This window comes from Lactuca saligna, chromosome 3, assembly GCF_052625555.1.
Source record: "Lactuca saligna cultivar CGN05327 chromosome 3, ASM5262555v1, whole genome shotgun sequence".
Lineage (NCBI taxonomy): Eukaryota > Viridiplantae > Streptophyta > Magnoliopsida > Asterales > Asteraceae > Lactuca > Lactuca saligna.
In genome coordinates, this window is record NC_136419.1 from 40,042,423 (window position 1) to 40,068,024 (window position 25,602).

General features: G+C 36.7%; 1 long non-coding RNA gene across 3 annotated transcripts; it reads left to right on the forward strand.

The window, feature by feature from the left end:
• Positions 1-22,863: 22,863 nt before the first annotated feature.
• On the forward strand, positions 22,864-24,269 carry LOC145033594 (uncharacterized). Of its 3 annotated transcripts, none has more exons than XR_013677616.1 (3): positions 22,864-23,060; positions 23,463-23,802; positions 23,899-24,269. It is a non-coding gene; the product is annotated as an uncharacterized LOC145033594 (long non-coding RNA). The 3 variants fall into 3 exon arrangements; XR_013677615.1 differs by having other exon boundaries at positions 23,487-23,802; XR_013677617.1 differs by having other exon boundaries at positions 23,503-23,802.
• Positions 24,270-25,602: the final 1,333 nt, after the last annotated feature.

Genomic DNA, 25,602 nt, shown 5'->3' on the forward strand with positions numbered 1-25,602 from the left:
TCTCTCGAGCTCTATTTCGAGTTTTTAGCTGTCAACTGCTATATTCGGATCTTGGAAAAATCATAACTTTCTCATACGAAGTCAGATTTGGACGTTCTTTTCGTGTACACTCACGGTTTAATGTTATCTATAACTTTCATTTAGATACCTAAGGCTAAATGCTATTGCATTGAAACTTTGCGTTTTTCGTTTAATTGGTGTTGTCGGTTTTGTCGGAAATCTTAGAATGGTCATAATTTCTTCGTTGTAACTCGGATTTTAGTGTTCTTAGTATTTATGTAAACCTTGACACAATGTCTAACATAATAGATATTCTTATAAAGATTCTTACATATTTCATCTTCGAAGTTAATTTCATTATTTCAAAAGTAGCTACAATACTTGACTTTTCAGGCATTACAAAGAGTTGAAATATCGGGTTGTCACATCATCCCCCGTTAGAGGGAATTTCGTCCCGAAATTTAAAGTAAGAAAACACTTGTGGATTAGGGAAACAGATGTGGGTACTTGCGTTGCATCTGATCTTCGCGTTCCGATGTGAATTCAGGTCCTCGCTTTGCATTCCAGTGGACCTTCACGATAGGATGCAACTTTGCTTGGTTTGTTTGACCTCTCCGGATCCAAAATTCACATTTCGAGAACTTCGCATAAAGCTTCTCTTTTCGTAATGTCTCTAGAACTTGTTGTAGGTGATCGCCATGCTCTTTCTTACTTCGGGAGTAGATCAGGATGTCGTCAATGAAAACGATGACGAACTGATCCAAATAAGGTCGGCATACTCTATTCATCAGATCCATGAAGATTGCGGGCGCATTGATCAACCCGAATGGCATCACCACGAACTCGTAATGTCCGTAACGAGTTCGGAAGGCTGTCTTCGGCACATCCTCCACTAGCACTCGTAACTGGTGATATCCGGATCTCAGATCAATCTTAGAAAAATAGTTCGCCCCTTGCAGTTGGTCAAACAGATCATCTATGCGAGGCAGAGGGTAACGATTCTTGACCTTCAGTTTGTTGAGTTCTCTGTAGTCAATACACATACGGAATGATCCGTCTTTCTTCTTAACGAACAAGACCGGTGCTCCCCAAGGTGAGAAGCTTGGTCTTATGAAGCCCTTGCTGAGCAGTTCATTAAGTTGACCAGAGAGTTCCTGCATTTCAGCCGGTGCTAAGCGGTAGGGCGACTTGGCTACTGGGGTAGCTCCTGGGACTAAGTCGATTCTGAACTTGACCTGTCGTTGCGGAGGTAACCCGGGTAGTTCTTCTGGGAAAATGTCGGGGAAGTCGCTCACTACAGGGATGTTCTTTAGTTCTTTCGTTTCGAGGCTCGTGTCGATGACGTGAGCAAGGAATGCATGGTATTCCTTACGCAGATACTTCTGTGCTTGAATACTTGATATGATGTGAAGACTTGCACCGGGTTTGTCGCCGTAGACTATAAGAGTTTCGTTAGACGGAAGGTTTAGACGGACTGCTTTCTTGTAGCACATGATGTCGGCGCGATGAAGGCTTAACCAATCCATGCCAATGATAACGTCGAAACTTTTTATTGAGACTGGCATGAGGTCGATTGGGAATGAATGGTTATCTAGAGTTAGGGTACAACCTAAGTATATGCTACTCGTACTTTCAGTTTTTCCATTAGCCATTTCTACTGTGAATAGTTCTTTGAGTGCGTGCGGTGGTTGATTAAGCATGCGAGCAAATTTATGGTTTACGAAGCTTCGCTCCGCTCCACTATCGAATAGAAGGCATGCATAGGAGTTATCGAGGAGGAACGTACCAGTCACCACCGTCGGGTCAGCAACTGCTTCCCCGTGGCCTATAGCTAGTACCCTTCCTGCTCCACCAACATTCTTTGCTTTGGGGCAGTCTCTCTTATAGTGGCCTGCTTCGCCACATCCATAGCAGGTCGGGCTCGCGCCAGAGCCGGGGACTTGGGCGATCGGTCTCGCCGGAGATTTACAGAAACGGACTGTGTGTCCTCTCCTGTGGCAGTTAGAGCACTGCATTTCATGGCAGGGGCCATTGTGGTGGTAGTTGCATTTGTTGCACTTGGGCAAACCTCCAGCATTCTGTTCTATCGGAGCAGTAGTAGCAGCAACAACAGGGGTTATTGCAGCATGCACTGCCACAATTTGTTGCTTTTTGGAAGCTCGATTCGTCTTCTTCCTTTCCTCCCAGAGTTTCCGCTTTGTGTCAGCGGGTTTGGAGGGTTCTGAGATGGCTAGCGTTGTTGTTGTTGTAGGGGTTTTGTCCCCATGGTCAATGAGTCGTTGTGCCAGTCGTTTGGCACTGTCGAAGGTAGCGGGGTTTGATGATAGGACGTTCCCCTGATACGGAGGCACTAGCCCCATATGTACATTTCGATCTTTTTCCCTTCAGTGGGAACCATATTAGGGCAGAGGGCCACCAGTTCACTGAATCTGGCGGTATAAGCAACAATGTTGGTGCCCTTCATGGTCAGGCTCCAAAGCTCTTGCTCTAGTTTCTGGATCTCGCCCCTCGGGCAGTATTCCTTAATCATGAGGTCTTTCATCGTTTCCTAGCCTATGTCGTTGGCTACAACGAGAGTTAGAGATTTAACGTGGCCGTTCCACCACGTCAGGGCCTTTCCTTCAAAGGTGCATGCAACATATTTCACTTTGCTCGCAGCAGGGCATGAACAAATTTTGAAGACTGCTTCAGTCTTCTCGAACCATTGCGAGAGGGCAATGACTCCGCCGGTCCCATGGAAGGACTTCGGCTTGCAGTTGGTGAAATCCTTGTAAGAGCACTCTCTCGAGCGCACAGGGGTTTCAACTGGGATTGATTCCACAGGGGTCCCACCTCTGCTGGCATCAGAAGAGTGATACTGAGCCATGGCAGTTGCCACCGCTGCAGCTACGGCAGCATTCAGGGCTATAGTATCGATGACCGGAGGCGGAGGAGGTGGTGGTGCAGGATTATTCCTGGGAGATTTGCGAGGAGGCATCTTTCAGCTATAAGTTTATAAAGATAAGAAAAATGGTAAGAATCAATTTGTAAGCAACGTGAGAGTGACACATGGACTAACTAACCATAGCCCAACAGTTGAATGAGTGTTTGAAATCACAATAAGAAATATTAGCAGGAAAGCACAAGTGTATAGATTTTTCCCACAGATGAGATAGATTTCAATAATGATGGTATTACGGATGTAATAAGTTCAAGGAAAATCGACCTAACAGTAGGTCTTACATCATACCATATAGAAAAGTTTGATAGTTCTAGATTCCTAATTAGAGTACTGAAAGTTAGGAATATTTTACAGACAAGTGCTACTTAGAGCACAGATGTTAAAGGCTATTCTTTAATCTAGAAGATAATGATGTACTAGACATCATCTAACGGCGATGAATATTCCTCGGGAGAACCCTAAGGTCTCTCATCTGACGGACCACCTCTTGAAGGTGTCGCTCATGAGCCCTTTGACGAGCTCGAAGTTCCATGACTTCTGCTTGAGAGGCAACCAGACGTTGCTGTAGGGTTTCATTGGTTCTCCGGGTCCGTTCCATGTCTTCTTCAAGACGGCAGATGCGGACTGTGTTGACACCTGAGTTGGCATCAATCTCCATAACCGGGTCGATGGCTGCTCGACCTTGCTCGACATTACGAGCTATTCTGCGGATAATGACAGGCAGAGCTCGGTCAGCAGCGCCACCCTCGCTGACGTTGTAAAAGCTTCGGTCCCCAAAGTATGGTAAGGGTTGACCCTGTTCATCACTCCAGCGATTTAAGTTGTTTGCCCACAAGGGAGTAGGACCTGGAAAAGTTGGTCGAGGGTTGTTGTTCGGGGCTTGACCTACGAGCGGTAGGTTGTTGACTTCAAGCTCGGAGTCAGATCCATTAGAAAGGCCTTCTGCAAGGTGATCATCCAAAGGGATTGGATGGTCAACTTCGGGCTCTTCATCGATCCACCCAGCATTGCCTTCATTTGGAAAGTACGAGTCGCCGTGATGGACTCCAGCCATTTAGATCTACGCGAGAAGAGAGGTATAAGAATATAGTATACGTGTAACTAGTAGTACAAAATACACCTATAGTATTTAAAGTTTAAGTTCTACTGATCTTCCTGTGGTATTGTTGGTAAGTTTTTAGACTTGTTAACACATCACAACCATTCTAGGGCATATGCTAATCACTCCTCGGACCAGCATAGTTGATCAGGCTATGCTATTCCCAGGACTGACCATACATCCCCTAGCTTACCTGTGATATTTAACAATCGTAATACTTTTGTTCTTGTCGTTGTGACACTGGTTTTAGTATGAATGCAGACTAGTATACTTAATTAACTATTTTAGTATTTATAGTATAGACTCTCGGTCAGAGTGTTTTAATCCTAAATGGGTTTATAGTTTAGTATATCTTTTATGGGTTGATATACTTGATTCACTATAAACAATGCTTTGATACCAATCTGTCACACCCTAAAACCAAGAATGGCGGAAACGTTCTGGGGCGGAAGACGTCATGTAAAGTATCACAACACAGTAAATGTAAATAAGCAAACAGCATCATCCATTGCATTAAATATATATAATTTTAATACAAGCGTGTTCTTTACAGTTTTAGACACCAAAAATATAATGCGAATCAAAATAATATGATGAGTCTTGAAATGCGCTCCATCTTCTCAAAAGTTGGCATCGGTACCTGTCTACTGATGACCTGAGAATACAAGTTATTTTGAAAGAGTTTGTCAGCTTTAAGCTGGTGAGTTCATAAGTATTTTAGTGTCGATGTTCGTTTTCAAAACGTTTGAACCTGTGGTAAGTATAAGTTGTAAACTGTATGTAATTGTTTGTAAAAGTTTGAATCTCTCAGAAAAACCTATATTTTCTGTTAATGTAGCCTTCTACCAAGGCTTAACTGTTTTGTATACTCGTTTGTTGTAAAAGTGTGTAATTTCCCAAGTGTAACTATTTTTAACAAAATATAGTTTGTACATTTAAGTTTAAGTGAGGTTATCACTAAAATATAATGGGTAAATCATTGTAGTACTATAGTTTTGTTTTATAGGAACTACTGCTGTACTAACTACCTTAAACCGTGTTTATATTAAGGTATCATGTGATAAATTGCACCATACTATCGACTGGTAACAACGACAACGTATAGTCGAAAAATAAGGTATGACGTTTGGCACCCGCAGACCTGTCGGTCCCACTGTAGCTAGCAGCGAGGTGTAGGATAGTCAATCCAGTATAGATCTATACGCAAACTCAAACTCTCCCTCCAAGAGACTCTGGCTACAACTCGGGTCATGACAATTAAGACATGCTCCCATACAGTGGATCACAATTGTTAACGTATTCGTGTATATGCAATATAATGTTACTTGTTCTAGTATCGTTTTATATGTTCTCTTAGTAATAAGTATTGACTCCTGAATGAACTGACTCGTTGATCTAGAAATTGTAGTAGTATGATCTTGTGTTACCCCGATGGTAACTTACTAATGATGTGCTGATGAGTATGAGTATAGAAGTACTTTTATGTCTATATATGTATAGTTGATATATAATTAATATTGAAACGACCTTCGGATGGTTACCCGAAATCCCACCAGACCACATCTCAATGCGCGAAAAGGAAATAGGGTGGATAGCCTTCCTAAGCCCTTTAAACATTTCTTATATATTTATACATATATGGGCATGCAATTTATAAAAAGTAAAACTAAATTTAATAAAAGCATTTGATAAGTAGAAGAGTTTGTAAAACATTTTAAAGTGAAACCATTAGATAAACAGTTTGAACAGTGATAAAATCATTGGTTTTCTAGTTATTAATCACATGTGATTAAATCAATCACATGTGATTGATGCAATAACTGTAAGTGTTTAACTTGTATCCCCCCATAAGATATTTAAAACATTTAAAAGCATTTCAAAGGTTAAATAAAGGGGTATGAACTCACTTGATTGAAGTGGTCGATTTGAAGTAGTCGAGAGAAGAATCGAGCAGAACTTCGACAGGAAGAGTTGAAAACGCGGGAAAATCTCGGGAATCTCGGGAATCTCGGGAACACAAAACCTTCCTTCGGGACTTGAAGGTGAAAACCGGGGCTTTGGGAGGGTCTCGGGGGTTTAAACGCAGAGTTTCGGCGCGAGAAAGAGAAGAATGGAGCACCTAAACCCGGCACCCCAAGAGTTCTATTTATAGGGCTGTTTCTGGTGTGCCACATCGTGGCTAAGGTTGGCCACGTTGTGGGGAGCAAGCCTTATCCTCTTCCGTTGATGGGACGCTCTTAGTCACTTGTTGGGTCGCGGCCAAGCTGTGCCACGTCGTGGCAAGCCTGACAGCCTCGGATTTCGGACCGCGAACTTGTAAAATCCGTAACTTTCGCATACGAGCTCCGTTTTCGACGTTCTTTATATGCACGCGTAGCTAAAAACATGATCTACAACTCTCGTTTAGACTTCATCGGCAAATTTTGACTTTATTTTTAATTATTTATTTTTAACGGGCCGGGACACGAAAAATCCGTATAAAATCCATAACTTCTTCATCTGATGTCCGTTTTCGTCAGACTTTTCGCTGTTGCGCTACAAATGTTGAGACCTTCAATTATCATTTAGGTTGTTTTGGTCAAAAGTCTCTCGAGCTCTATTTCGAGTTTTTAGCTGTCTACTGTTATATTCGGATCTTGGAAAAATCATAACTTTCTCATACGAAGTCAGATTTGGACGTTCTTTTCGTGTACGCTCATGGTTTAATGTTATCTATAACTTTCATTTAGATACCTAAGGCTAAATGCTATTGCATTGAAACTTCGTATTTTTCGTTTAATCGGTGTTGTCGGTTTTGTCGGAAATCTTAGAATGGTCATAATTTCATCGTTGTAACTCGGATTTTAGTGTTCTTAGTATTTATGTAAACCTTGACACAATGTCTAACATAATAGATATTCTTATAAAGATTCTTACATATTTCATCTTTGAAGTTAATTTCATTATTTCAAAAGTAGCTACAATACTTGACTTTTTAGGTCATTACAAAGAGTTGAAATATCGGGTTGTCACACCTGAGCATTACTAGGGATTCCATATTATTGCAGAAGGTGAGACACTTATTAGTTATGGGACACTAGTAAGTCAAGATGACCCTAACAGCTATGAGGAAGCCATGGCAGTCCCCGAGTTTACTAAATGGAAAGAGGCTATGGATAGCGAGATACAATCCATGTATGACAATCAAGTTTGGAACTTGGTTGAGAATGTACCAGGTCGTAAGACAGTAGGGTGCAAATGTATCTTCAAGAAGAAGACCGACATGGATGGTAATGTACACACTTATAAGGCTCGACTGGTCGCAAAGGGCTTCTCTCAAATTCCTGGAGTGGATTATGATGAGACCTTTTCTCCAGTAGCCAAGATTAAGTCTATTAGGGTTATGTTAGCCATAGCCGCATTTCATGACTATGAAATTTGGCAAATGGATGTCAAAACCGCTTTCCTTAATGGAAAGTTGACTGAAGATGTTTACATGAGTCAGACAGAAGGTTTTGTCAGCATCGAGTACCCTAATAGAGTATGTAAGCTTGAGAAATCCATCTATGGATTAAAGCAAGCACCTCGCAGATGGAATCTTTGCTTTGATGAAAAGGTCAAGGAATTTGGCTTTTCTAGGAGTGAAGATGAATCTTGTGTGTATGTCAAGGCTAATGGGAGTATAGTTAGCTTTTTGGTATTGTATGTGGATGACATACTACTCATAGGAAACGACATTCCAACCCTGCAGGAAGTAAAGTCCTGGCTTGGGAAGTGTTTCGCTATGAAGGACCTTGGTGAAGCTGCCTATATTTTAGGGATAAGGATCTTGAGAGATCGGAGTAAAAGACTAATTGGACTTAGTCAGAGTACCTACTTGGATAAGGTGCTGAAGAGATTCAGCATGCACGACTCCAAGAAAGGAGAGTTACCCATCCAGAGTAACGCCAAATTGAGTAAGACACAAAGCCCTAGCACTGAGGCTGAGATAGCAGAAATGAGTCGAATACCTTATGCTTCGGCTGTAGGATCGATCATGTATGCTATGACGTGTACTCAACCTGATGTAGCCTTTTCCCTGAGCATGGATAGCATGTTTCAGGGGAACCCTGGCTAGGCACACTAGATTGCGGTAAAGAATATTCTCAAGTACCTACGAAGGACTAAGGACTGTGTCCTTACCCTCGGTGGGAGTGATGACTTGAGATTTGTATGGTATAGTGATGCTAGCTTCCAGACTGATAGGGATAATTTCCGCTCTCAGTCGAGCTGGGTCTTTACCCTAAACGGAGGAGCAATTTCTTGGAAGAGTTCCAAGCAAGAGACAGTGGCTGATTCAACTTGCGAATCAGAGTATATTGCAGCGAGCGAGGCGGCAAAGGAGGCTATATGGCTAAAGAACTTCATCGGAGACCTTGGAGTTGTACCAGCTATTAAAGAGCCAATGGAAATTTTCTGTGATAGTGAAAGCGCTGTTGCCTTAGCCAAAGAACCAAGGGATCACGGGAGATCCAGACACATCGATAGAAAATACCATTTTATTAGACATCGAATAGAAGAAGGACTCCTCGTGGAAAAGAGGGTATCATCGGATGAGAACCCAGCAGATCCCCTCACGAAGGGACTGACTCGGGTTAAGCATCTCCAGCATGCTCGGAGCATAAGGCTGAAGAATGATATTAGATTTAGTAGTTAGGTAACCTCGAAGTTTGTAAAGTGTAATTGACATTATATGATGAATAAAAGGTGTTTTATTTATGAGTAAAGTGTTGCTATCTCTTGTCAATTGTTTACTATATTTCTTTTGCATGTTTTGACTTCCAGAATAATTTTGTTTGGTATATCATATTATTCAAACCTCCACAGTCGGTCATATGTCGGAAGTAGGTATGAATCAAGACTGTCATGATTGGTTTGCAGAGGTCTAAGGTGTTAGACAAGGCTACAACAATCTTGATTGCTCATAAGTTCCGAGCATTGGAATCAACCCACGCTCACTGGAATCACTTCATGGAATTCTATCTCGAGTGATCGTGAGACGGTAATATCATATAAGTCTTTAAACCTAGAGATATGATTTGTTACTTACAAGTTGGTTATGCATTGATTGTACGAAAACGCATTGGTAACTCGATGTTATAAATCGTGCTTTTGTGTGTAATTCAATGAGTGGTAGAACAAACATATGAGTCAAAGTTTATCTGTTCCTTCTTGGATTAGAAGCTGATATATGGGCCCCTCGATGATTTTGTTTTGACCTATGTACCGGGCCCGGTCAGAACTAAGTTGATGTGTTCAATTAAGTTCTTTGTCAAACAAATCGGAAATCGGGAAACAAACTGTTGGACAATAAGTAAAGACATTGCTCCATGTATTTGTCCGACTGATATCTAGAACAGAGGATTATATGATCACTTATCTTAAATGACGTACCATCATCTTCTCAGTTCCGAGAAACCTTCAAAAGAGCTACGATTGCCGATCGGTTCCTGAAGTCATACTTGCAGTAATAGTTATTAGACTTATCCAAGTGGGAGACTGTTGGATAAGGTGTCTAAGTCCATAACTATTTCTGGTATGTACTTGACCCGACCCGGCATGGTCCATTTGGGTTGCATGGCACCATGCAATTGGATAGACTAAATGAGAGAAATAACACTTGGAGATTATTAATATATTATAAGTTCTAATATATTAATAATATTATTTGATTAGTTTGATCAAGAATTAATTTAGAATTAATTAAGTGATCAAAAGATAACTAATTAAATATATGGGTTGATTATGTAAATCATCCATATCTTGTATAGTGGGCTAAGAGGCTCCATGGATTATCAAGTTGGGTTCCACCCATAGGATGCTCCATGGGAGTTACAAACCCATGGGTCATGGAAATGAAGAGTCATGACACATTAGGGTTTACATGGTGTAACCCTAGATGTGTCAACATTATATAAGAATCATATTCTCCACCAAAATCGGCTACACATGTGAAACAAGAGGGCTAGGCCGATTTCAAGTAGTGTGCATTCTCTCAAAAGTCTTTCCAAGAGCACTTGGTGTTGTGTGAAGCATTTGAGGCATCATACTTGGGGTGCTAGGCTCATAAGGTTTCAAGGAACATAAGCAACAACAAGGTAAGTTATTCTATCTATCATTCAAGTTAAAATTGTTCCCCATGTATGCTAGATAGGAATATAGCCTTGGAATTCAACTTTGCATGATAATTAGACAAACATAGATCTAAGGTTATTATGGTTGCATGTACACTTAGGAAGTGTTAGAATGCTCAAAATCCAACATTAAGTCCATCACTCTTCTAAATAAATCATATCGTGTGATTGGGCTTCATACATAGTCCAATTCCAAAGGCCTAAATGTGGGTCCCGAAGTCCAAAGCCCATAAATCCAATATTTGGGTTTTCTAAACCCTTATTAGGGTTTCCAACCCCATCTTAGCCCAATAGACCCAATAGCTAGGTCCTTTGATAAATTAAGGTTCATTAAGCCCATTGGGGTTTCACTAGGCCCATTCGTCACATGCTTAGACTTTTAAGTCAATTAGGGATTCATTGGGATCCTTAGGGTTTCATCCCCTTGTCCAAACATCCTAAACGAATCACAATACAAACGAGGCATACCGCCACCGACATGGCATACCGCCACCGACATCCTAAATTGTAGTTTCATCCCCTTGTCCAAACATCCTAAACGAATCACAATACAAACGAGGCATACCGCCACCGACAGCCACCACCTTACGGTGGTGGTTATGAATTTTTCTATTATTATTTTTATACAAACTACAATTTACAGCCCAATCCGAATAAAGTCGCCACCACCTTACGGTGGTGGTTATGAATTTTTCTATTATTATTTTTATACAAACTACAATTTACAGCCCAATCCGAATAACATACTCACACGCTAATCTAATAAAAACACACACATAGTCGCATTGTGGTGGCAGATGGTGGTAGATGGTGGCAGCCACCACCTCACAGTGGTGGTGGTGGATTTTCTCATGAAATTGGGCCAAGATAATCATACACACATTCTTGTATGTTTGCAAATGAGTCCATCCACCCACCTGGTGGCGCACGACGATGAATGTTACACAAGGAAGTGGCAGCAACGGTAATAGTTTCGTTAGCGGTGGTAGCCACCATGGCCAGAAGCCATGGTGGTTTGTCTTTGGGTTTTTCTATGCATCAAGCGTCCATATCTCAATCTGGAACCCAAAAATACTCCTATGCTCGCGATACACGGGATGAAACACTTACACAACAGCCACCCTTGGGGTGGCAGATGTTGATCGGAGTAGAAATTACACAGGCGGGAGCGACGACATGAATGGCTATATCCGGACTGAAATGTCGCCCTAATGGTGGCCTTCGTTCCTAGCCATAACAGGAACAGTGACGGCTGGAGAAAGCATGGGTTGCATGGATTACCACTGATAGGAAAATAGAATTCTAAAATGAATTTATGTATAGTGCTACTCCAATTACCAAAGACTGTTATACAGAATGATAGCATTTGGGTAATAGTCGACCGAGTGACTAAGAGTGCATATTTTCTTGCCATGCGTGAAACAGGTCCAATAGAGAAATATGCACAAGTATACTTGGATAAAACTTTTGCAAGACATGTTGTGCCGCTAAAGATTATTTCTGATCGTGATACTCGCTTCACTTCTCATTTTTGGACGAGTATGCAATGTGAAATGAGATCTCGTGTTACTCTTAGCACAACTTATCATCCCCAGACAGATGGTCAGAAGAGAACAATCCAAACAGTAGAAAATATATATTGAAGTTATATGAAGCATTGTATGCGCGTAAATGTCATACTCCATTATGTTGGTGCAATGTAGGATAGAAAGTCCTTAGTAGCCCTGAAATGATTCAAGAAAACACCGATAATATTCAAATTGTACAAGAAAGAGTGAAAGCGGCCCAGGATTAACAGAGGTCCTATGCAAAAAAGAAGAGACGACCCATAGAAATTCGAGGTGGGTGATTTTGTAATGCTTAAGGTATCCCCATGGAAAGGAATTATGAGATTTGGGAAGAAAGAAAAATTGAGTCCCAGATTGGTTGGTCCTTTCAAAATCATCCTGAGAATTGGTAAACAAGCATACCGCTTGGAATTGCCGGAATATTTGGCAGGTATTCATGATGTGTTTCATGTGAGTTATCTGCGTAAATGTTTGAGCATATATGATGAAACGATTCCGTTATCCGAGGTGAAACTGGATAATAGGTTATGATATGTAGAAGAACCTGAAGAAATATTAAATGAAAGAACAATTGAATTGCGTAATAAATAAATAGAGTTGGTGCTTGTCAAATGGAAACACCATCGACGCCCAAATTATACTTGGGAAAATAAGAATGAGATAAGAGCGAAATATCCCTAGTTATTTAACTCATTTTGATTTCGGGGACGAAATCCTCAAAATGAGGAGGTATTTGTAAAATACACATTCACTTATCGTGTTTTATAATAAATAATATTATGAAATATTTTATGAATTTGAGTATTGAGTTCTAACAAATAGTTTTTACTAGAGTTGAAGTAAAACTATGTTTAATATCATCAGAATGTTTTGGAAGTCTTATGAGATTCCAATCAAATGTCAGTTATTGAAATTAGCAAAAAAAATGAAGTTGGAAATAAGTGAAGATAATGTTAATGAAAGTTGTAAAGAATCTCGTTAGAAACATTTAGATAAAATCTCATCGAAATCCTAGTTATAACGAAGAAGTCATGACTTATTGAAGTTTCGCGACAGAACCAGCACAACACTATTTAGCGTAAAAATTGAGTTTTCGATAAACTACTTTTTTAGATTTAATGATCTAAATACAAGTCTTAGTATTCGTTAAACCGAGAACTTTCATAAAAAGAACGTCCAAATCTGACTTCGTATGAGGAAATGATTTTTTTAAGTTTCGGTATAACAGTAGACAGCTAAAAACTTGAAATAAAGATCGAGTGATTTTTATCCGATGCAACCTAAACGAGAATCGAAGGTCTAATCAATAGTAGTACAACAGTAAAAAAGACAGACTAAAACGATCGTTGGATGAAGAAGTTATGAATTTTTAACGGATTTTTCCTGTCCCGGCCCGTTAAATATATAATAATAAAAATAAAGTCAAAATTAGTCGATGGAATCTAAACGAAAGTTGTAGAGCATAATTTTACCTACGTGTGGATATAAAGAACGTAAAAAACATAGTTCGTATGTGAAATATACAAAATTTTGAAGTTTATGGCACAAATTACGAGGCTAGTCTGAAGGGTACGCCCAACGTACAGTACTTACACCCAACGTACTTGATCCGATGAACACATATCATGCACTCTTGACACGTCTAAGGCTCGGATTCCGATCAGTCGACAACTCGTAGGTACGCCCCGCGTATGAGGGGTACGCCCGCTTAGAGGACCGCCAAGCAGTACGCACAGCATACCGAGGAACTACCCCCCGCGTAGTGAGCTACTTTGGACCCTATATAAAGGATGTGAAGGCTGTCATATTTTGTTTACAAAATATCTCATTTTACACCCTATACTCTCTCTAAATTTACCCTAACACCCCCCGAAGTCCTGGTATCATCCCCAATAACCGAAGCAAGTCCCGACGCTCCGAAGTTCCTGAGAAAATCATATTTTTCAAGTCAAAACTCTGCCCGAGTAAGGCCGGTTTTCAACTAAAAACCCCAGTTTCATCACAGAAAGTCATATTTAGAGTCGAAGTGCTGCCCAAATTAATCCCCGGTTATTTCACGGTGAGTTCAATATATATGAACAATTATATGTTATGTGTTATATGTATTATGTGATTTTCCGTGTTATTATCTCATGTTATTATTTCATGCTATTATGGTAGCAAAAGTTGTACCTTTGACCATGTGATCAGTGAAAGGACTTAGATTTACGAGGGTATTGGTATGTAGCCTCTGGCCGTGTAGAGCATGCCTCGTAAGAGAATGACTTCTACCTTTTTGGCATTGGTAGATGGTTAGATAAGGCTAAAAGCCTGAATTCTACCAAAATGTTTAATCAGAAAATTTATGTCTGTTGTGCCATTTGGGCCGAAGCTTTATTGATGTATATCAAGTATGGAAATTGTTATGTCTCATTGATTGTATATCTTTGAATAAAATTATTGATTGATATGGAAAGCTTGTCACATGATTCACATATGCCTTTGTTGATCCTTGTTCCTCTTTGCTTCTGCCATATTGAAGTGTGTGTGTGTGTATATATATATATACATACATACATACATATATATATATATATATATATATATATATATATATATATATATGACATAACGTTATATTGTATCTATTATTGAACTCACTAAGCGTCACCGTTTATCCCTCTCAGTGTTTAACCCTTGCAAGTAATAAGGAACCAGTATAGACATATAGTGTTAGAATATTTTGAATAGATAATACTATTACTCGTGTGATTAGTGTTCATGTATGTATAAAACTATAGTATCCTAGGTGGTTGTGTAATATATAACACTTTGTAATAGTCGGTTTGTATCCAATCGTTTGTAATCAAACTATCAATGTAAAAATACTATTTATAAATATGCATGTAGCATTTTTTTGAAGTAATTTGGAGTAACTTGGAATAAAAATGTTTCAATTATGAAAGTGTAGGTGTTTCACAATGCCAGATCTCGAATCTAATAAATGACTTAGAGTCATGAACATGAGATGAAATCCATGTATGAGAATCAAGTATGGGTTTGATTAAAATTTATCCCTATAGCAAGGCTAGAAGGAGTAAATGATTCTTCTAGAAAGAATAAATTATATGGATAACCATACACATTTAAAGCAAGGTTTGTAGTAAAAGGATTCTCTTACATTAACGTTATTGACTGTGGTCCTCATCATACTCATGACATTGACTGTGATCAAACCTTTTTTCACAAGTAGCTATGATTAGATCAACAAGGATATTATTTTCTATAAATTTATATTCTTAATATGAGATATAGTAAACAGATTTCAAGAAAGATTGCTTTTCTTTATAGACATCTACTAGAAGATATCTATATAGAGTAGCATGGAGGTTTTCTTAATTCAAGTTATCCTAAAAAAATGTGTAGAGCTTGAGATCCACTTGTGGATATAAAGCAAACATCTAAATGTTATAATCATCATTTATTGTAAAACCACAAGGTGTGTTTTTATGTCAAAATGAATAGAACATGTGTGTTAATTTACTAAGAACTAGTGGGAGCATAGTGAAATTCCTAATCTTGTATGAATGAGTCATACTTAATCATTTGAAATCACATTCTAACTAAGCAAGGTCGTTTTCACCTTGACTTGAACAATGTTTCTAAAATGAAAGACTTAGGAAGGAGAAGATACATTTTTGGGATATAAAATCTACAAGGAATGGATAAAATGAATGTTAAAAGTTTCATGTCCTTACACATATATTGTCAATGTCTTGAAAAGGATCAAGACACAAGATTCTTTTAGAGAATTCTTGGCATTGTCATATGGCACCATTTTGAGCTTGCCTTAAAAGTAAATAGCTCATACGCTTGAACTAAATGAAATGATTTATATTCTATGTGTTTGGCAAATGAATTCATCATTTACGTCATATTATGCATACGACATAGTATTTGATCATGCAGTAAGCATGTCTTAGGATACTAATTGAATACATAGTTAAGTCACTGGATGACTAAGAGAGCATTCCAAGAGTAATTTAGAACTAAGAGAATGTATGTGAGACAATCAGCTTAGAAAGAATATTTAGTGAAAGAGCTACACAAGATGTTAATTTCTAAATAGATATAAATAATTATGAATTATAATGAGATTTTTACTTAATCGAGGATCACATAGAAATCTTTGTGACTTCGAGAGTATACTTAATCGAGCTAAGAGAGTTTATGTCACGAAAGAACACCAATCATATCTCTAAGATATTTAACTACTATACCTAGAGTAAAGTTAAGTATGGAGATGAAAGTATTCACAGAATTCACACAAAATTAAATTTTGACAGATCCATTGATAAAGTCATTCTTTTGAGCTAAGTATGATTGGTCACACTTCAACTATAAGACTTTATTATTCTATAAATGGGTTTTTGATTTGGATTTAGTATTTGGATATTGGAACATTATAACAACTATTAGATAATGTTACGATATATTGGGATATAGTCATCATATTAGTACTTGTTATGTTCTATATTAACATGTTTAATCCATGAATAATGTTATTACTCTAAAAGTTCATAGTCAGTTATAATTGTGGGAGCAATTATAAAGTAAGACTAATATAAATTGGAATGGTTGACTCTCACTGGATGAAAGTAGGCAAGTGGTTGTAACCAAGTTTCATAGGTACTTGTCAGAGAACTAGTATTGAACCGAACCGCATCAAGATCATCTCATGGATTGCTATCATGAATGACACTTGATTAAAAAGTACTATCTTTGTATCCTTAACACTTAAGATACATAGTGGGACTTAAGTATAGGGAGTACTATGCTTTGATAATGGTCAAATGTTGTTCCTTAACCGGGCAGTTATAAAAGCCATTTTAAGGTATGGTGTGAACTATATAAGAAGCTTATGTAGTCAAGATGAGATTTTTTCCTCTTATGTGTTGAGAGTTAGACATCTAAGGCACCTTACAAAAGTTGAACATCTAATAAGATTGATCGCAATCTGAATCTCACGTTCAACATGATGTCTGTAGCAAAGGGATAACTGATAAACTTACCTTATACACCAACTGTAGCTTTGAGCTTTTTGGGAATTGGGTGTTGATAGAATGGCACAAACAGTCGTATGGTCTTAGGGGCAGTGAAATGTTGCTAGATGTTCACCACTGTCTATAGCAGTCTAATATGAGTCTTGTGCAAGTGGGAGATTGAAAAGCCTAGTGTGTTCAAGAGTCATATTAAAGTGATTGGTAAATAACATATGATACTAATGGGTCACACTAACTACAACTGATTATTTATTAGAAATTGATTTTGATAAATATTCAATAAAACTCTTATAATTAAATTTGAAATTATTTATTTCATGGAAATAATAAATTCTATTAGCAAGTAACTTAATCTATATCATATGGTATGATTTATAAGTCATGTGCAAACTTTTGTACTAGTTGAATCCTTTTGTCTTTTTCCTAAAAGACAAGGTTTATATTTTATAAAAGAGTTTATAAAGTTTGATTTTATTTCTTCTTCTTTATGCAATTGTTGATATATGCATAAAAAGAAGAAGTGTATGACTTGTCTAATCATCCTTTAAAGGCATGAGAGACATGCTTATGACAATGGGGACAAGTTTGCTTAAAGTGCTAAGGACTAATGGTTAATAACTTCACTTTATGCATATAAATAAGAGAGCTTGCACTTGGATTATTTGCTCATTCATTCATTGATGCAAAATCCGAATCTTCTCTTCCCTCTCCATTTCTCTCTAGTTTTGGTTAGAAAACTTAAAGAACACTTGCATATTCAAGCCCTCTTTAAGTTTATATTGGTTATGAGCTTAAAGCTCAAGGGTTTAAGAGTTTTGGTGTCACACGCCCAAACCGAAGAAACGACGGAAACGCCCGGGGTTGGGTGACATCATCTTGCAGTATCATCACAGTGTGTATAATTGAAACAAGACAACATCATCATCACACATACAATAATACAACAGTACTTTAAATCATTGTAATTGTTTATAAAAGTTACATACCAAAAATATAAAGTGTATAATAGCAACAAAAATCCACATGATCTTGATGTTGGCCTGCTTAACAATTTCCTGAGAATACAAATTATTTTCAAAACGTCAACATATATAATGTTGGTGAGTTCATAAGCATGTTTGAATGAAGATTTTTGTATCCTTTAGTAAACCCCAAAAAATCTCATATTTTTTTGTAAAAATGGTTTAAAAGTTTTGTATCAAATCTTGTGTTAAAGCATGTATGTTTCTGTTGTGAAAATATATAAAAAGAGTATTCCAAATAATCCTATATTTTCTGTTGTAAGTAGAAGGTACTGTATAATTGTATGTTTTCCCAGAAAATCCGATATTTTTTGTTTATAGAAGTGTTGTGGTCTTAAAACCCTAAGATCGGATACTAGTGTATGTATGTATGTTTTTGTATCATCAAAACTGTATATTTATTCCATAAATTTTACAGTGGAGTTAACCTTTATGTGAGTCGTTATAACCATACTTGATAATGACTGATCCGCCTGTCATGACGTTTTTCAGGCACCGACTTGTTTAAGGTAAGGTTTGTCACCCTAGACTAACCTAGTCTAAATGTAGCGAACAACTCAGGTATGGGATGTCAACCCCGTATAGATCTATATGCAAACTCTCGCTCTCCTTCCAGTAGACTCTGGTTATAACTACAGGCTTACAGTTGTACACTAGATAGATACGAATGAATGAAATGTTTCATAAGTTCCTTAACTGAATTTATGCAAATATTGTATTACACTATGTAACGCAGTAAATAATGTTTCCGTATATGTTTTAAGTTTACTAGGCCAAACAAGCATGTAAATAGACCACAAAGACCCAATAAACATGTAATGTATATTTCAGGCCTAATAAGCATATAATGGACCATTAAAGCCTAATAAACATGTAAGGTATATACTAGACCTAATACGCATGTAAATTGACCACTAAGGCCCAATAAACATGTAATGTATATTACATGCCCAATTAAAAGTGTAAATGATGTATTTAGTCTGTTTGTTATTACGTTGGTTGTTTAAGCTCAATTGCTTATCAAAATGACATAAAAGGCCCACTTTTTGTAATAATGAAATTTTTGGTCCATAAAACTGAAATTTACAATTAGGGCACATTTTTGGTAAAAATATCACTTTAGGTCCCTTAAGACCAAAAGTTTACATTTAAGGGCTTATTTAAAATAAAATAACATTTTAGCCTACTTTTGTTAGAAATAACATTTCGACCCAATTTTTATGAAAATTGATATTTTCAGCCCAAATGTATAGAAATTTACCTTTTTGGCCAAAGTTTAACTAAATTGGCATTTTCAACCCATTTAACCAGAAATTTACATTTTGGCTCAAATTTGTTTAAAATGACAATTTAATCCACAAAAGTCAAAAGTTTATAAATTAAGCACATGAAACTGTGAAGGCCCAACTTTAAGCCCATTTTGTGAAATTAACACTTTTGGCCCTTTTAAAACCATAAATATCTTTAAGACCCATTTTTATATAAAGATGACCCTTTTGGTCCTTGAAAAACCATGAAGATCCTAAAGGCTTCACCTTTTTGTTTATTTGTCAAAAATGGCCCCTTAAACGGTTTTGGATTGTTTTCTAGTGTATCATAACATGTTTTAAACTTTCCATTTTCATAGTAAGTTGCATGTAATGATTTAGTTTACAAATAGCACCAAGTTTTGTTAGCAATTTCAAGTTTCATGAGGTTTTAGCACACAATCACAACATATAACATGGAAAACACACATAAACATGCATAAACACATAGATCTAACACAAAGAAACTTGTATCATCCCCCAAAAACAATATAAAACCGAAAACAAGGGGTATGAACTCACTTTGGATGGTGGATTCGGTTTTGGTGAGGAGTTTGGAGGAGATTTCGGCCTAGCAAGCTCCTTTGGAGAGATCTTGAAGATGTGGATGGTTCTAGAGCTTTATATACGAAAATAAGGTTGTAAGAACAAGGGTATTGTTATAGACTTGAAACAAAACAATGGGGTTTAACCAAGACTTACCTAGTTTTATGAAGCTTGAAAGAAAACTACTTGAAGAACAAGCAACCACACGAATTTTAAAACAAGGAGGTGATAGAGTTTCTTGAGAGTTTTTGAGAGGATTTAGTGTTTGAATTGTGGATGAAGTGAGGATGGTGGTGGGGAGGTGGTGGTTTTTGCATGAGGGTTATAAGTTAAATGCATGGAGATATAGTAAACAATAACATTGTTGTTTGGTGGTTATTAGTGAGGTGTCAAGTGTTTAGGTTAATTAGGTTTTTTTATAAAAACCGAGAATGGAGTGATAGGATGAAATAAGAGGGTGTATTGGGCTTAGGCTTAAAATGTAGATTAAAACACATTGGCCCAATAGAGATTTTTTGGCCCATTGGGTCCTCTTATGAGTTCACGGCCTAAAAGGGTAAAAACAATGGTTTTTGGCCCATTACAATTATTTATGTGGTTTTTGGCCTAATAAGGTCCATGAAAACAAGGTGAGACATTTTAGGCCCAATAAGGCCCATGAAAAGTCTCATGGCCCAAAATGTTATAGTTTAATGAATGTGGGTCTATTTAGGGCCCCAATTGAGGTTCCTTAACCCAAAATAATCCAATTAAGTTTTTTATTGGCCCATTAGGCCCAATAAGAGGGTCCTGGTCCAATAAGAGTTTGAACTGGGATATTAGGGTTACCACCCAAAGTTGAGTGTATGAAATGTTTTGAATTAGGTTTAGGGCTTCACGAGTGAGTTTTGATTCGAATAGTTGTTTTTAAATGAGTAATATGTATAACCTTAAACTTGAAGCTATAGGATACCTCAAGAGTTGATTACATATAGACAGAATTACCTAGCCCAATTATGCTAGTTGTGACATTTGGACTAGCATCTACATCAAGTTGAGTCATTTTTGGTGTCTCAAAGGTTCCAAATTCTTCATCAACTTCCAAGCCTCCCGAGAGGATCCAAAGAACTACAAAGGTTGTTATTTCTTCACCTCTTTGGTTGGTGTTTTAATCTTCCTATAACTTGCAAGAATATCCTTGGTGGGTATAAAATGTTTATGTTATTTCAAAAATTAAAGTCTTTCGTTGCCATATTTTTCAAGTTTATGAAACTATCTTGAACTAAAACCCAACATATATTTGCTGCTCACTTAAAATTTACCAATTATAGACTGGGAGCTAGTTGAAAGTCCTTCAGTGTGTTGATGAATCATGTCTCATCTAACTCTTGTTGTGGTCCCAAAATAGCTTCAAACATGAATCTTTTCTCATTCTCAGAAACCTAAGGACAATTTGAGAGTCATAACAAGCTCTGGAGTTCCTCAAAATCCAAAAGCATTCATGGAATGGACCTAAACATCTAAATGAGCCCAAACTTGAAACAAGAAGAACAAGGATCAAGATGTGAACTTTATACCTACAACAACTCCAAAATCTAAAGGGAATGAGAGATCCAAGCTAGCTCCTTGCACCACAATGTACTTCCTTCTTCTTCAAGCTTCACCAAAAGCCAAGAATAAGGCCTCTATTCAATCAAACAAGCTCACAAACATGAAATGGGGCCAGGGTTTCATTGAGAGATGTTGGAGACTAAGAAGGATACCCTCGATCATGAGTTAATGACGTTAAATATGGATGAAACCCTAAAAATTCATGGGTTTGGGCTACATGTTGTCACGTCGTGACACTCAATTTTTCACGTTGTGACAACCATTACGAACACACGATCTTTAATTGCCATGCCACATCGTGACACCCTTGATGTCACATCATGGAATACGGTTTTCCTAAAACCATGCTTTTAACTCCTATATACCATCCATTGATTCAATCTGGGAAATGGGTGTTACACCTGTCATGATCCAACCATGGTCTTCCATGCTACAACCTAGTTGCAGTCTTTCATACAAGAATCACAAAGACAATCTAGCAACCTACATAGTATAGTAAGAAGCCTCACACGAAGTAGCAAAACACATAACTTAGTATTTTCTATTATGTATTTTAATAGATATTTTAGCTTATAGAAAAACTACAAACCTTTTTCCTGAAAGAAATATTGTCTTTTGATTCTAAGAATAGTCTTTATAGCTATTAAGCAGGTATTTATGTTTCTTTTAACAAAATCAATAATAAAAAACAAACAAACAAACTATTCTAGTAGAAGTTGAGCGAAAATGTGAAAATAGTAAAATGGATACTTTTTTTTTAAACGAATCATACATCAAGGTATGGGACCTTTATAGATTTTGGGAAAATGTTAGGGTGGTAAGAGGGTGTTTGGATAGAAAAAAAATAGGGAGCTTATAGCTTATTGTTTATCCCTACTGCTAGGGGTGAGTAAAAACCGCACCACAACTAAAATTAACCGTAAAAACCACAACCACAATAAAAATCGATGGTGAGGTTTTCTGTTTTTCAAAAAGCGCAAATTTGTGGTGTGGTGTTGTTATTAGTTTTCAAAAATCGTAAAAAAAAACGCACCGCATATATTATATACAATTTTTTTTTATTAATTATTAATATATTAAATATTAAAAATAAGACAAGTTTCATTGATGAAAGATGGATAAAATACTAGAAGACAAAAGTGTTGGTTTTTTGTTATGTTTAACTTTGAAAAATGGTGAAATTAGACAATTTTAAGATATTTATTTTAAATTACTATTGATTTGATGTTTTAAAGATATTAGTTGTTTGTGATTTAGGTTAATTGTCTTGTACCTTATGGTTACCGTAACACACACACACACACACACACACACACAAAAAAAAAAAAAAAAAAAAAAAAAAAAAAAAAAAAAAAAACGCACCAAACGGTTGTCAAAATGGATTAACCGCGTTTGCGGTTAGTGGTAAGGTTTTGGCTAATAACTGCACCGAACCGCACCACGCTCACCCCTACCTACCGCTATAAGCTAAGTTTAAGTGTTTTGATAGAAAACATTAAAAATCAGCTTATTGCAATGGAAATAAGTTAAATAAACTAATTTTAAAAAACATTCCCCCTCTTATTTATAACTTATAGCTTATTGAATATTTCTGATCCAAAAACTTTGCTTTCTCTGACGCTAACAAACTAATATGCAATAATCTAACAAGTTGGTTTATCTCTCTAAGTGTAGAAGAAAACGGACAACAGAAAAGCTGGGAGTACCAAAATCCTTCGATGATCTGAGAACCATCCCTTCCCACTCTCACATTCTTGAGCCACCCTTTGGTGTTTCCACTAGATTTTCAATTGGTATGTTTGTTTATTCATAAGTAGTATACATCTTTTTATAATTCATGAAATTTAGAATTTCATTTGATCGATTTACGTTCAATTCGTCAATTTCAACTTAGGGTTTTTTTATGCGTCTCTATTTCTATTTTGAACTAATGGAATTTGGAATCGGCATGTAATTTAATCGTTTATTGCATATAATTGGGCATGTGATCTGTTGATTTCGTTTCTATGGCTGATGAGTTTCATTAAGGAGCTGTTAGATCAGCTTACTTAAGGCACCTATGTCAATAGGACTAGGGGTTATGTATGCATTGCAAGAGGATTTTACTTCCATGATCACATTAGTAAACAACTTTAATGTTTAATTTAGGATAACAGAACTTGAAATCATTCACTTGTATTTCATTATCTGAATAGCTTGTAAGCTTGGTTTTCAATTAGTGGCTTCTATAAACAGCAAAAAGATCGAGCCTTGGTTCCAGCCAATTGAGAAAGAAACAACTTCTAGCTATTTGTTAATGATGGTTCATTTATGGAAAGGTTTAAACAGATTTATCAAGAAAAGGGAAAGGGTGATTTGGAATCTGTTGTTCATGGTCTTGATTTAATCGGTTCTTAAGTGAGATGCAACACCACCATGTCCAAGTGATCCCACAATAAAAAATGTTGCAGAAAAATTAGCAAGTTTTGTTGCAAAAAATGGAAGACAGATTCAACATGTCACACGTCTCAAGAATCCCGGAGATACCCCTTTCAAGTATGCTCATTAATCATTGGTCTTACAACAATCATAATTCAATCCTTTTTTATACTACTATAGTTCGAAGTATCATTTATGATATGTCTTTTGCAGATTCTTGTTTGATGAAAGTTGTGCTGATTACAAATATTATGAATACGTGCCTATAAATTCATGGCCAGCTATAATGATGTTGTTGCACAGAAAGCAGCCAAGGAAGCTGCTGAGAGAGCAAAAATCCAAGCTGACAATGTGGGCCATAGACTTTTGTCTAAAATGCATCCCGAAAGAAAAATGAAATGGGGTTTGGTTATTATTATTTTGTGAATGAATTTGATGTGTGACAAAATAGGAACATGGTGTGTTTTGTTTTTTCTTGATAATGTGTGTTTTGTTGGTTTTCAATTCCTACTTAAGATTTGTGAATGAATTTTCTTTCTACATTGGTTTTTAATTCCTACTTAAGATTTGTTTCCGTTTGTTTATGTTTATTGTTTTGGTTGATGTTTTAATTTTTATTATCGTCGATACGGTAGTATAACAAAATGAACAAACTGAATTTAATTTGGACAAATCATATTGTAAGTACGAATTGTTGTCCAAAAATAAAGTCATGCAAACACATTTTAATAACTATATCGATTTCTTATCCCACAACAGTTATGTTTGATATTTAATTAGCTTTGAGGGTGAATAGAATCTAGGGGTGTGCAAAAAAAACCGAAAAACCGAGCCGAACCGGCCAATCCGAAACAGAAAAAAACCGAAACCAAAAAAAACCGAAACCGGAAAAACCGGATATCAACGGGTCGGTTTTTGGTTTTCATATTTAGGTATCCGCGGATACCCGAACCGAACCGTTTGATTATATATATATATATATATATATATATATATATATATATATATATATATATATATATATATATATATATATATATATATATATATACAAAGTAAAAAAAGTATTATTTCATTAATATTGTTTTGATTGATCTACGAGTCCCATAACCTAAACAAAAATCCATATCGACAACTCCAATTTTGTTATTCTATGTTCATTTGATTTTCTTGTTATTTTTATTATTGTATTTATTATACAAATTATAATATATAATATTTGAACTTCATTATGTTTTTTAAACTTCATTATATTTTTTGTAAACTCTTTGATTTACTAATTTTAAGAAAGAGATAACTAAAATGGAGTTTGCAATTTCAATTGAATTTAATTTTTTATATTTTAGCGGGTACCCGTGAACCGAACCGTGGTTACCCGCTTTCATACGGTTCGGTTCGGTTCGGTTTTTTTTGTCAATATGGTTCGGTTTCGGTTAGTGCGCATGAGCTACCCGCCCCGAGGTCACGGTTCACAATTTTATTATTATCCGAACCGAACCGTCCCGTGAACACCCCTAATAGAATCATACTTGAGAGTTGAGATGAAGCATGTATGCACACATTTGGATTGTTTTTCCAAGTATACTTATCCGTCAAAGTTAATGAAAAAGAATAACAAGGAATAATTAGTTACCCCAAAAATTAAGAGTTAAGATAGTCAACAATCATGCAATGAGACAAAAGACAAAACTCTAAACAAGTCAAGCTACCTACCATTCTTCCATTGGCTTGTCATAGGTTATCTAACCTTCTCCCTAGTGAAACAATATCTTGTCATCTTGTGGCCCTTAATTCTCTACCAAATCGTACAATTTAATCTATTTTCACACAAAACAGTTATATTGTTCTTCAATGGCTAACTTGAACATGAACATCCTAATTGATAGCCATTTTTATGTTTTCTTCAATGGCTAACTT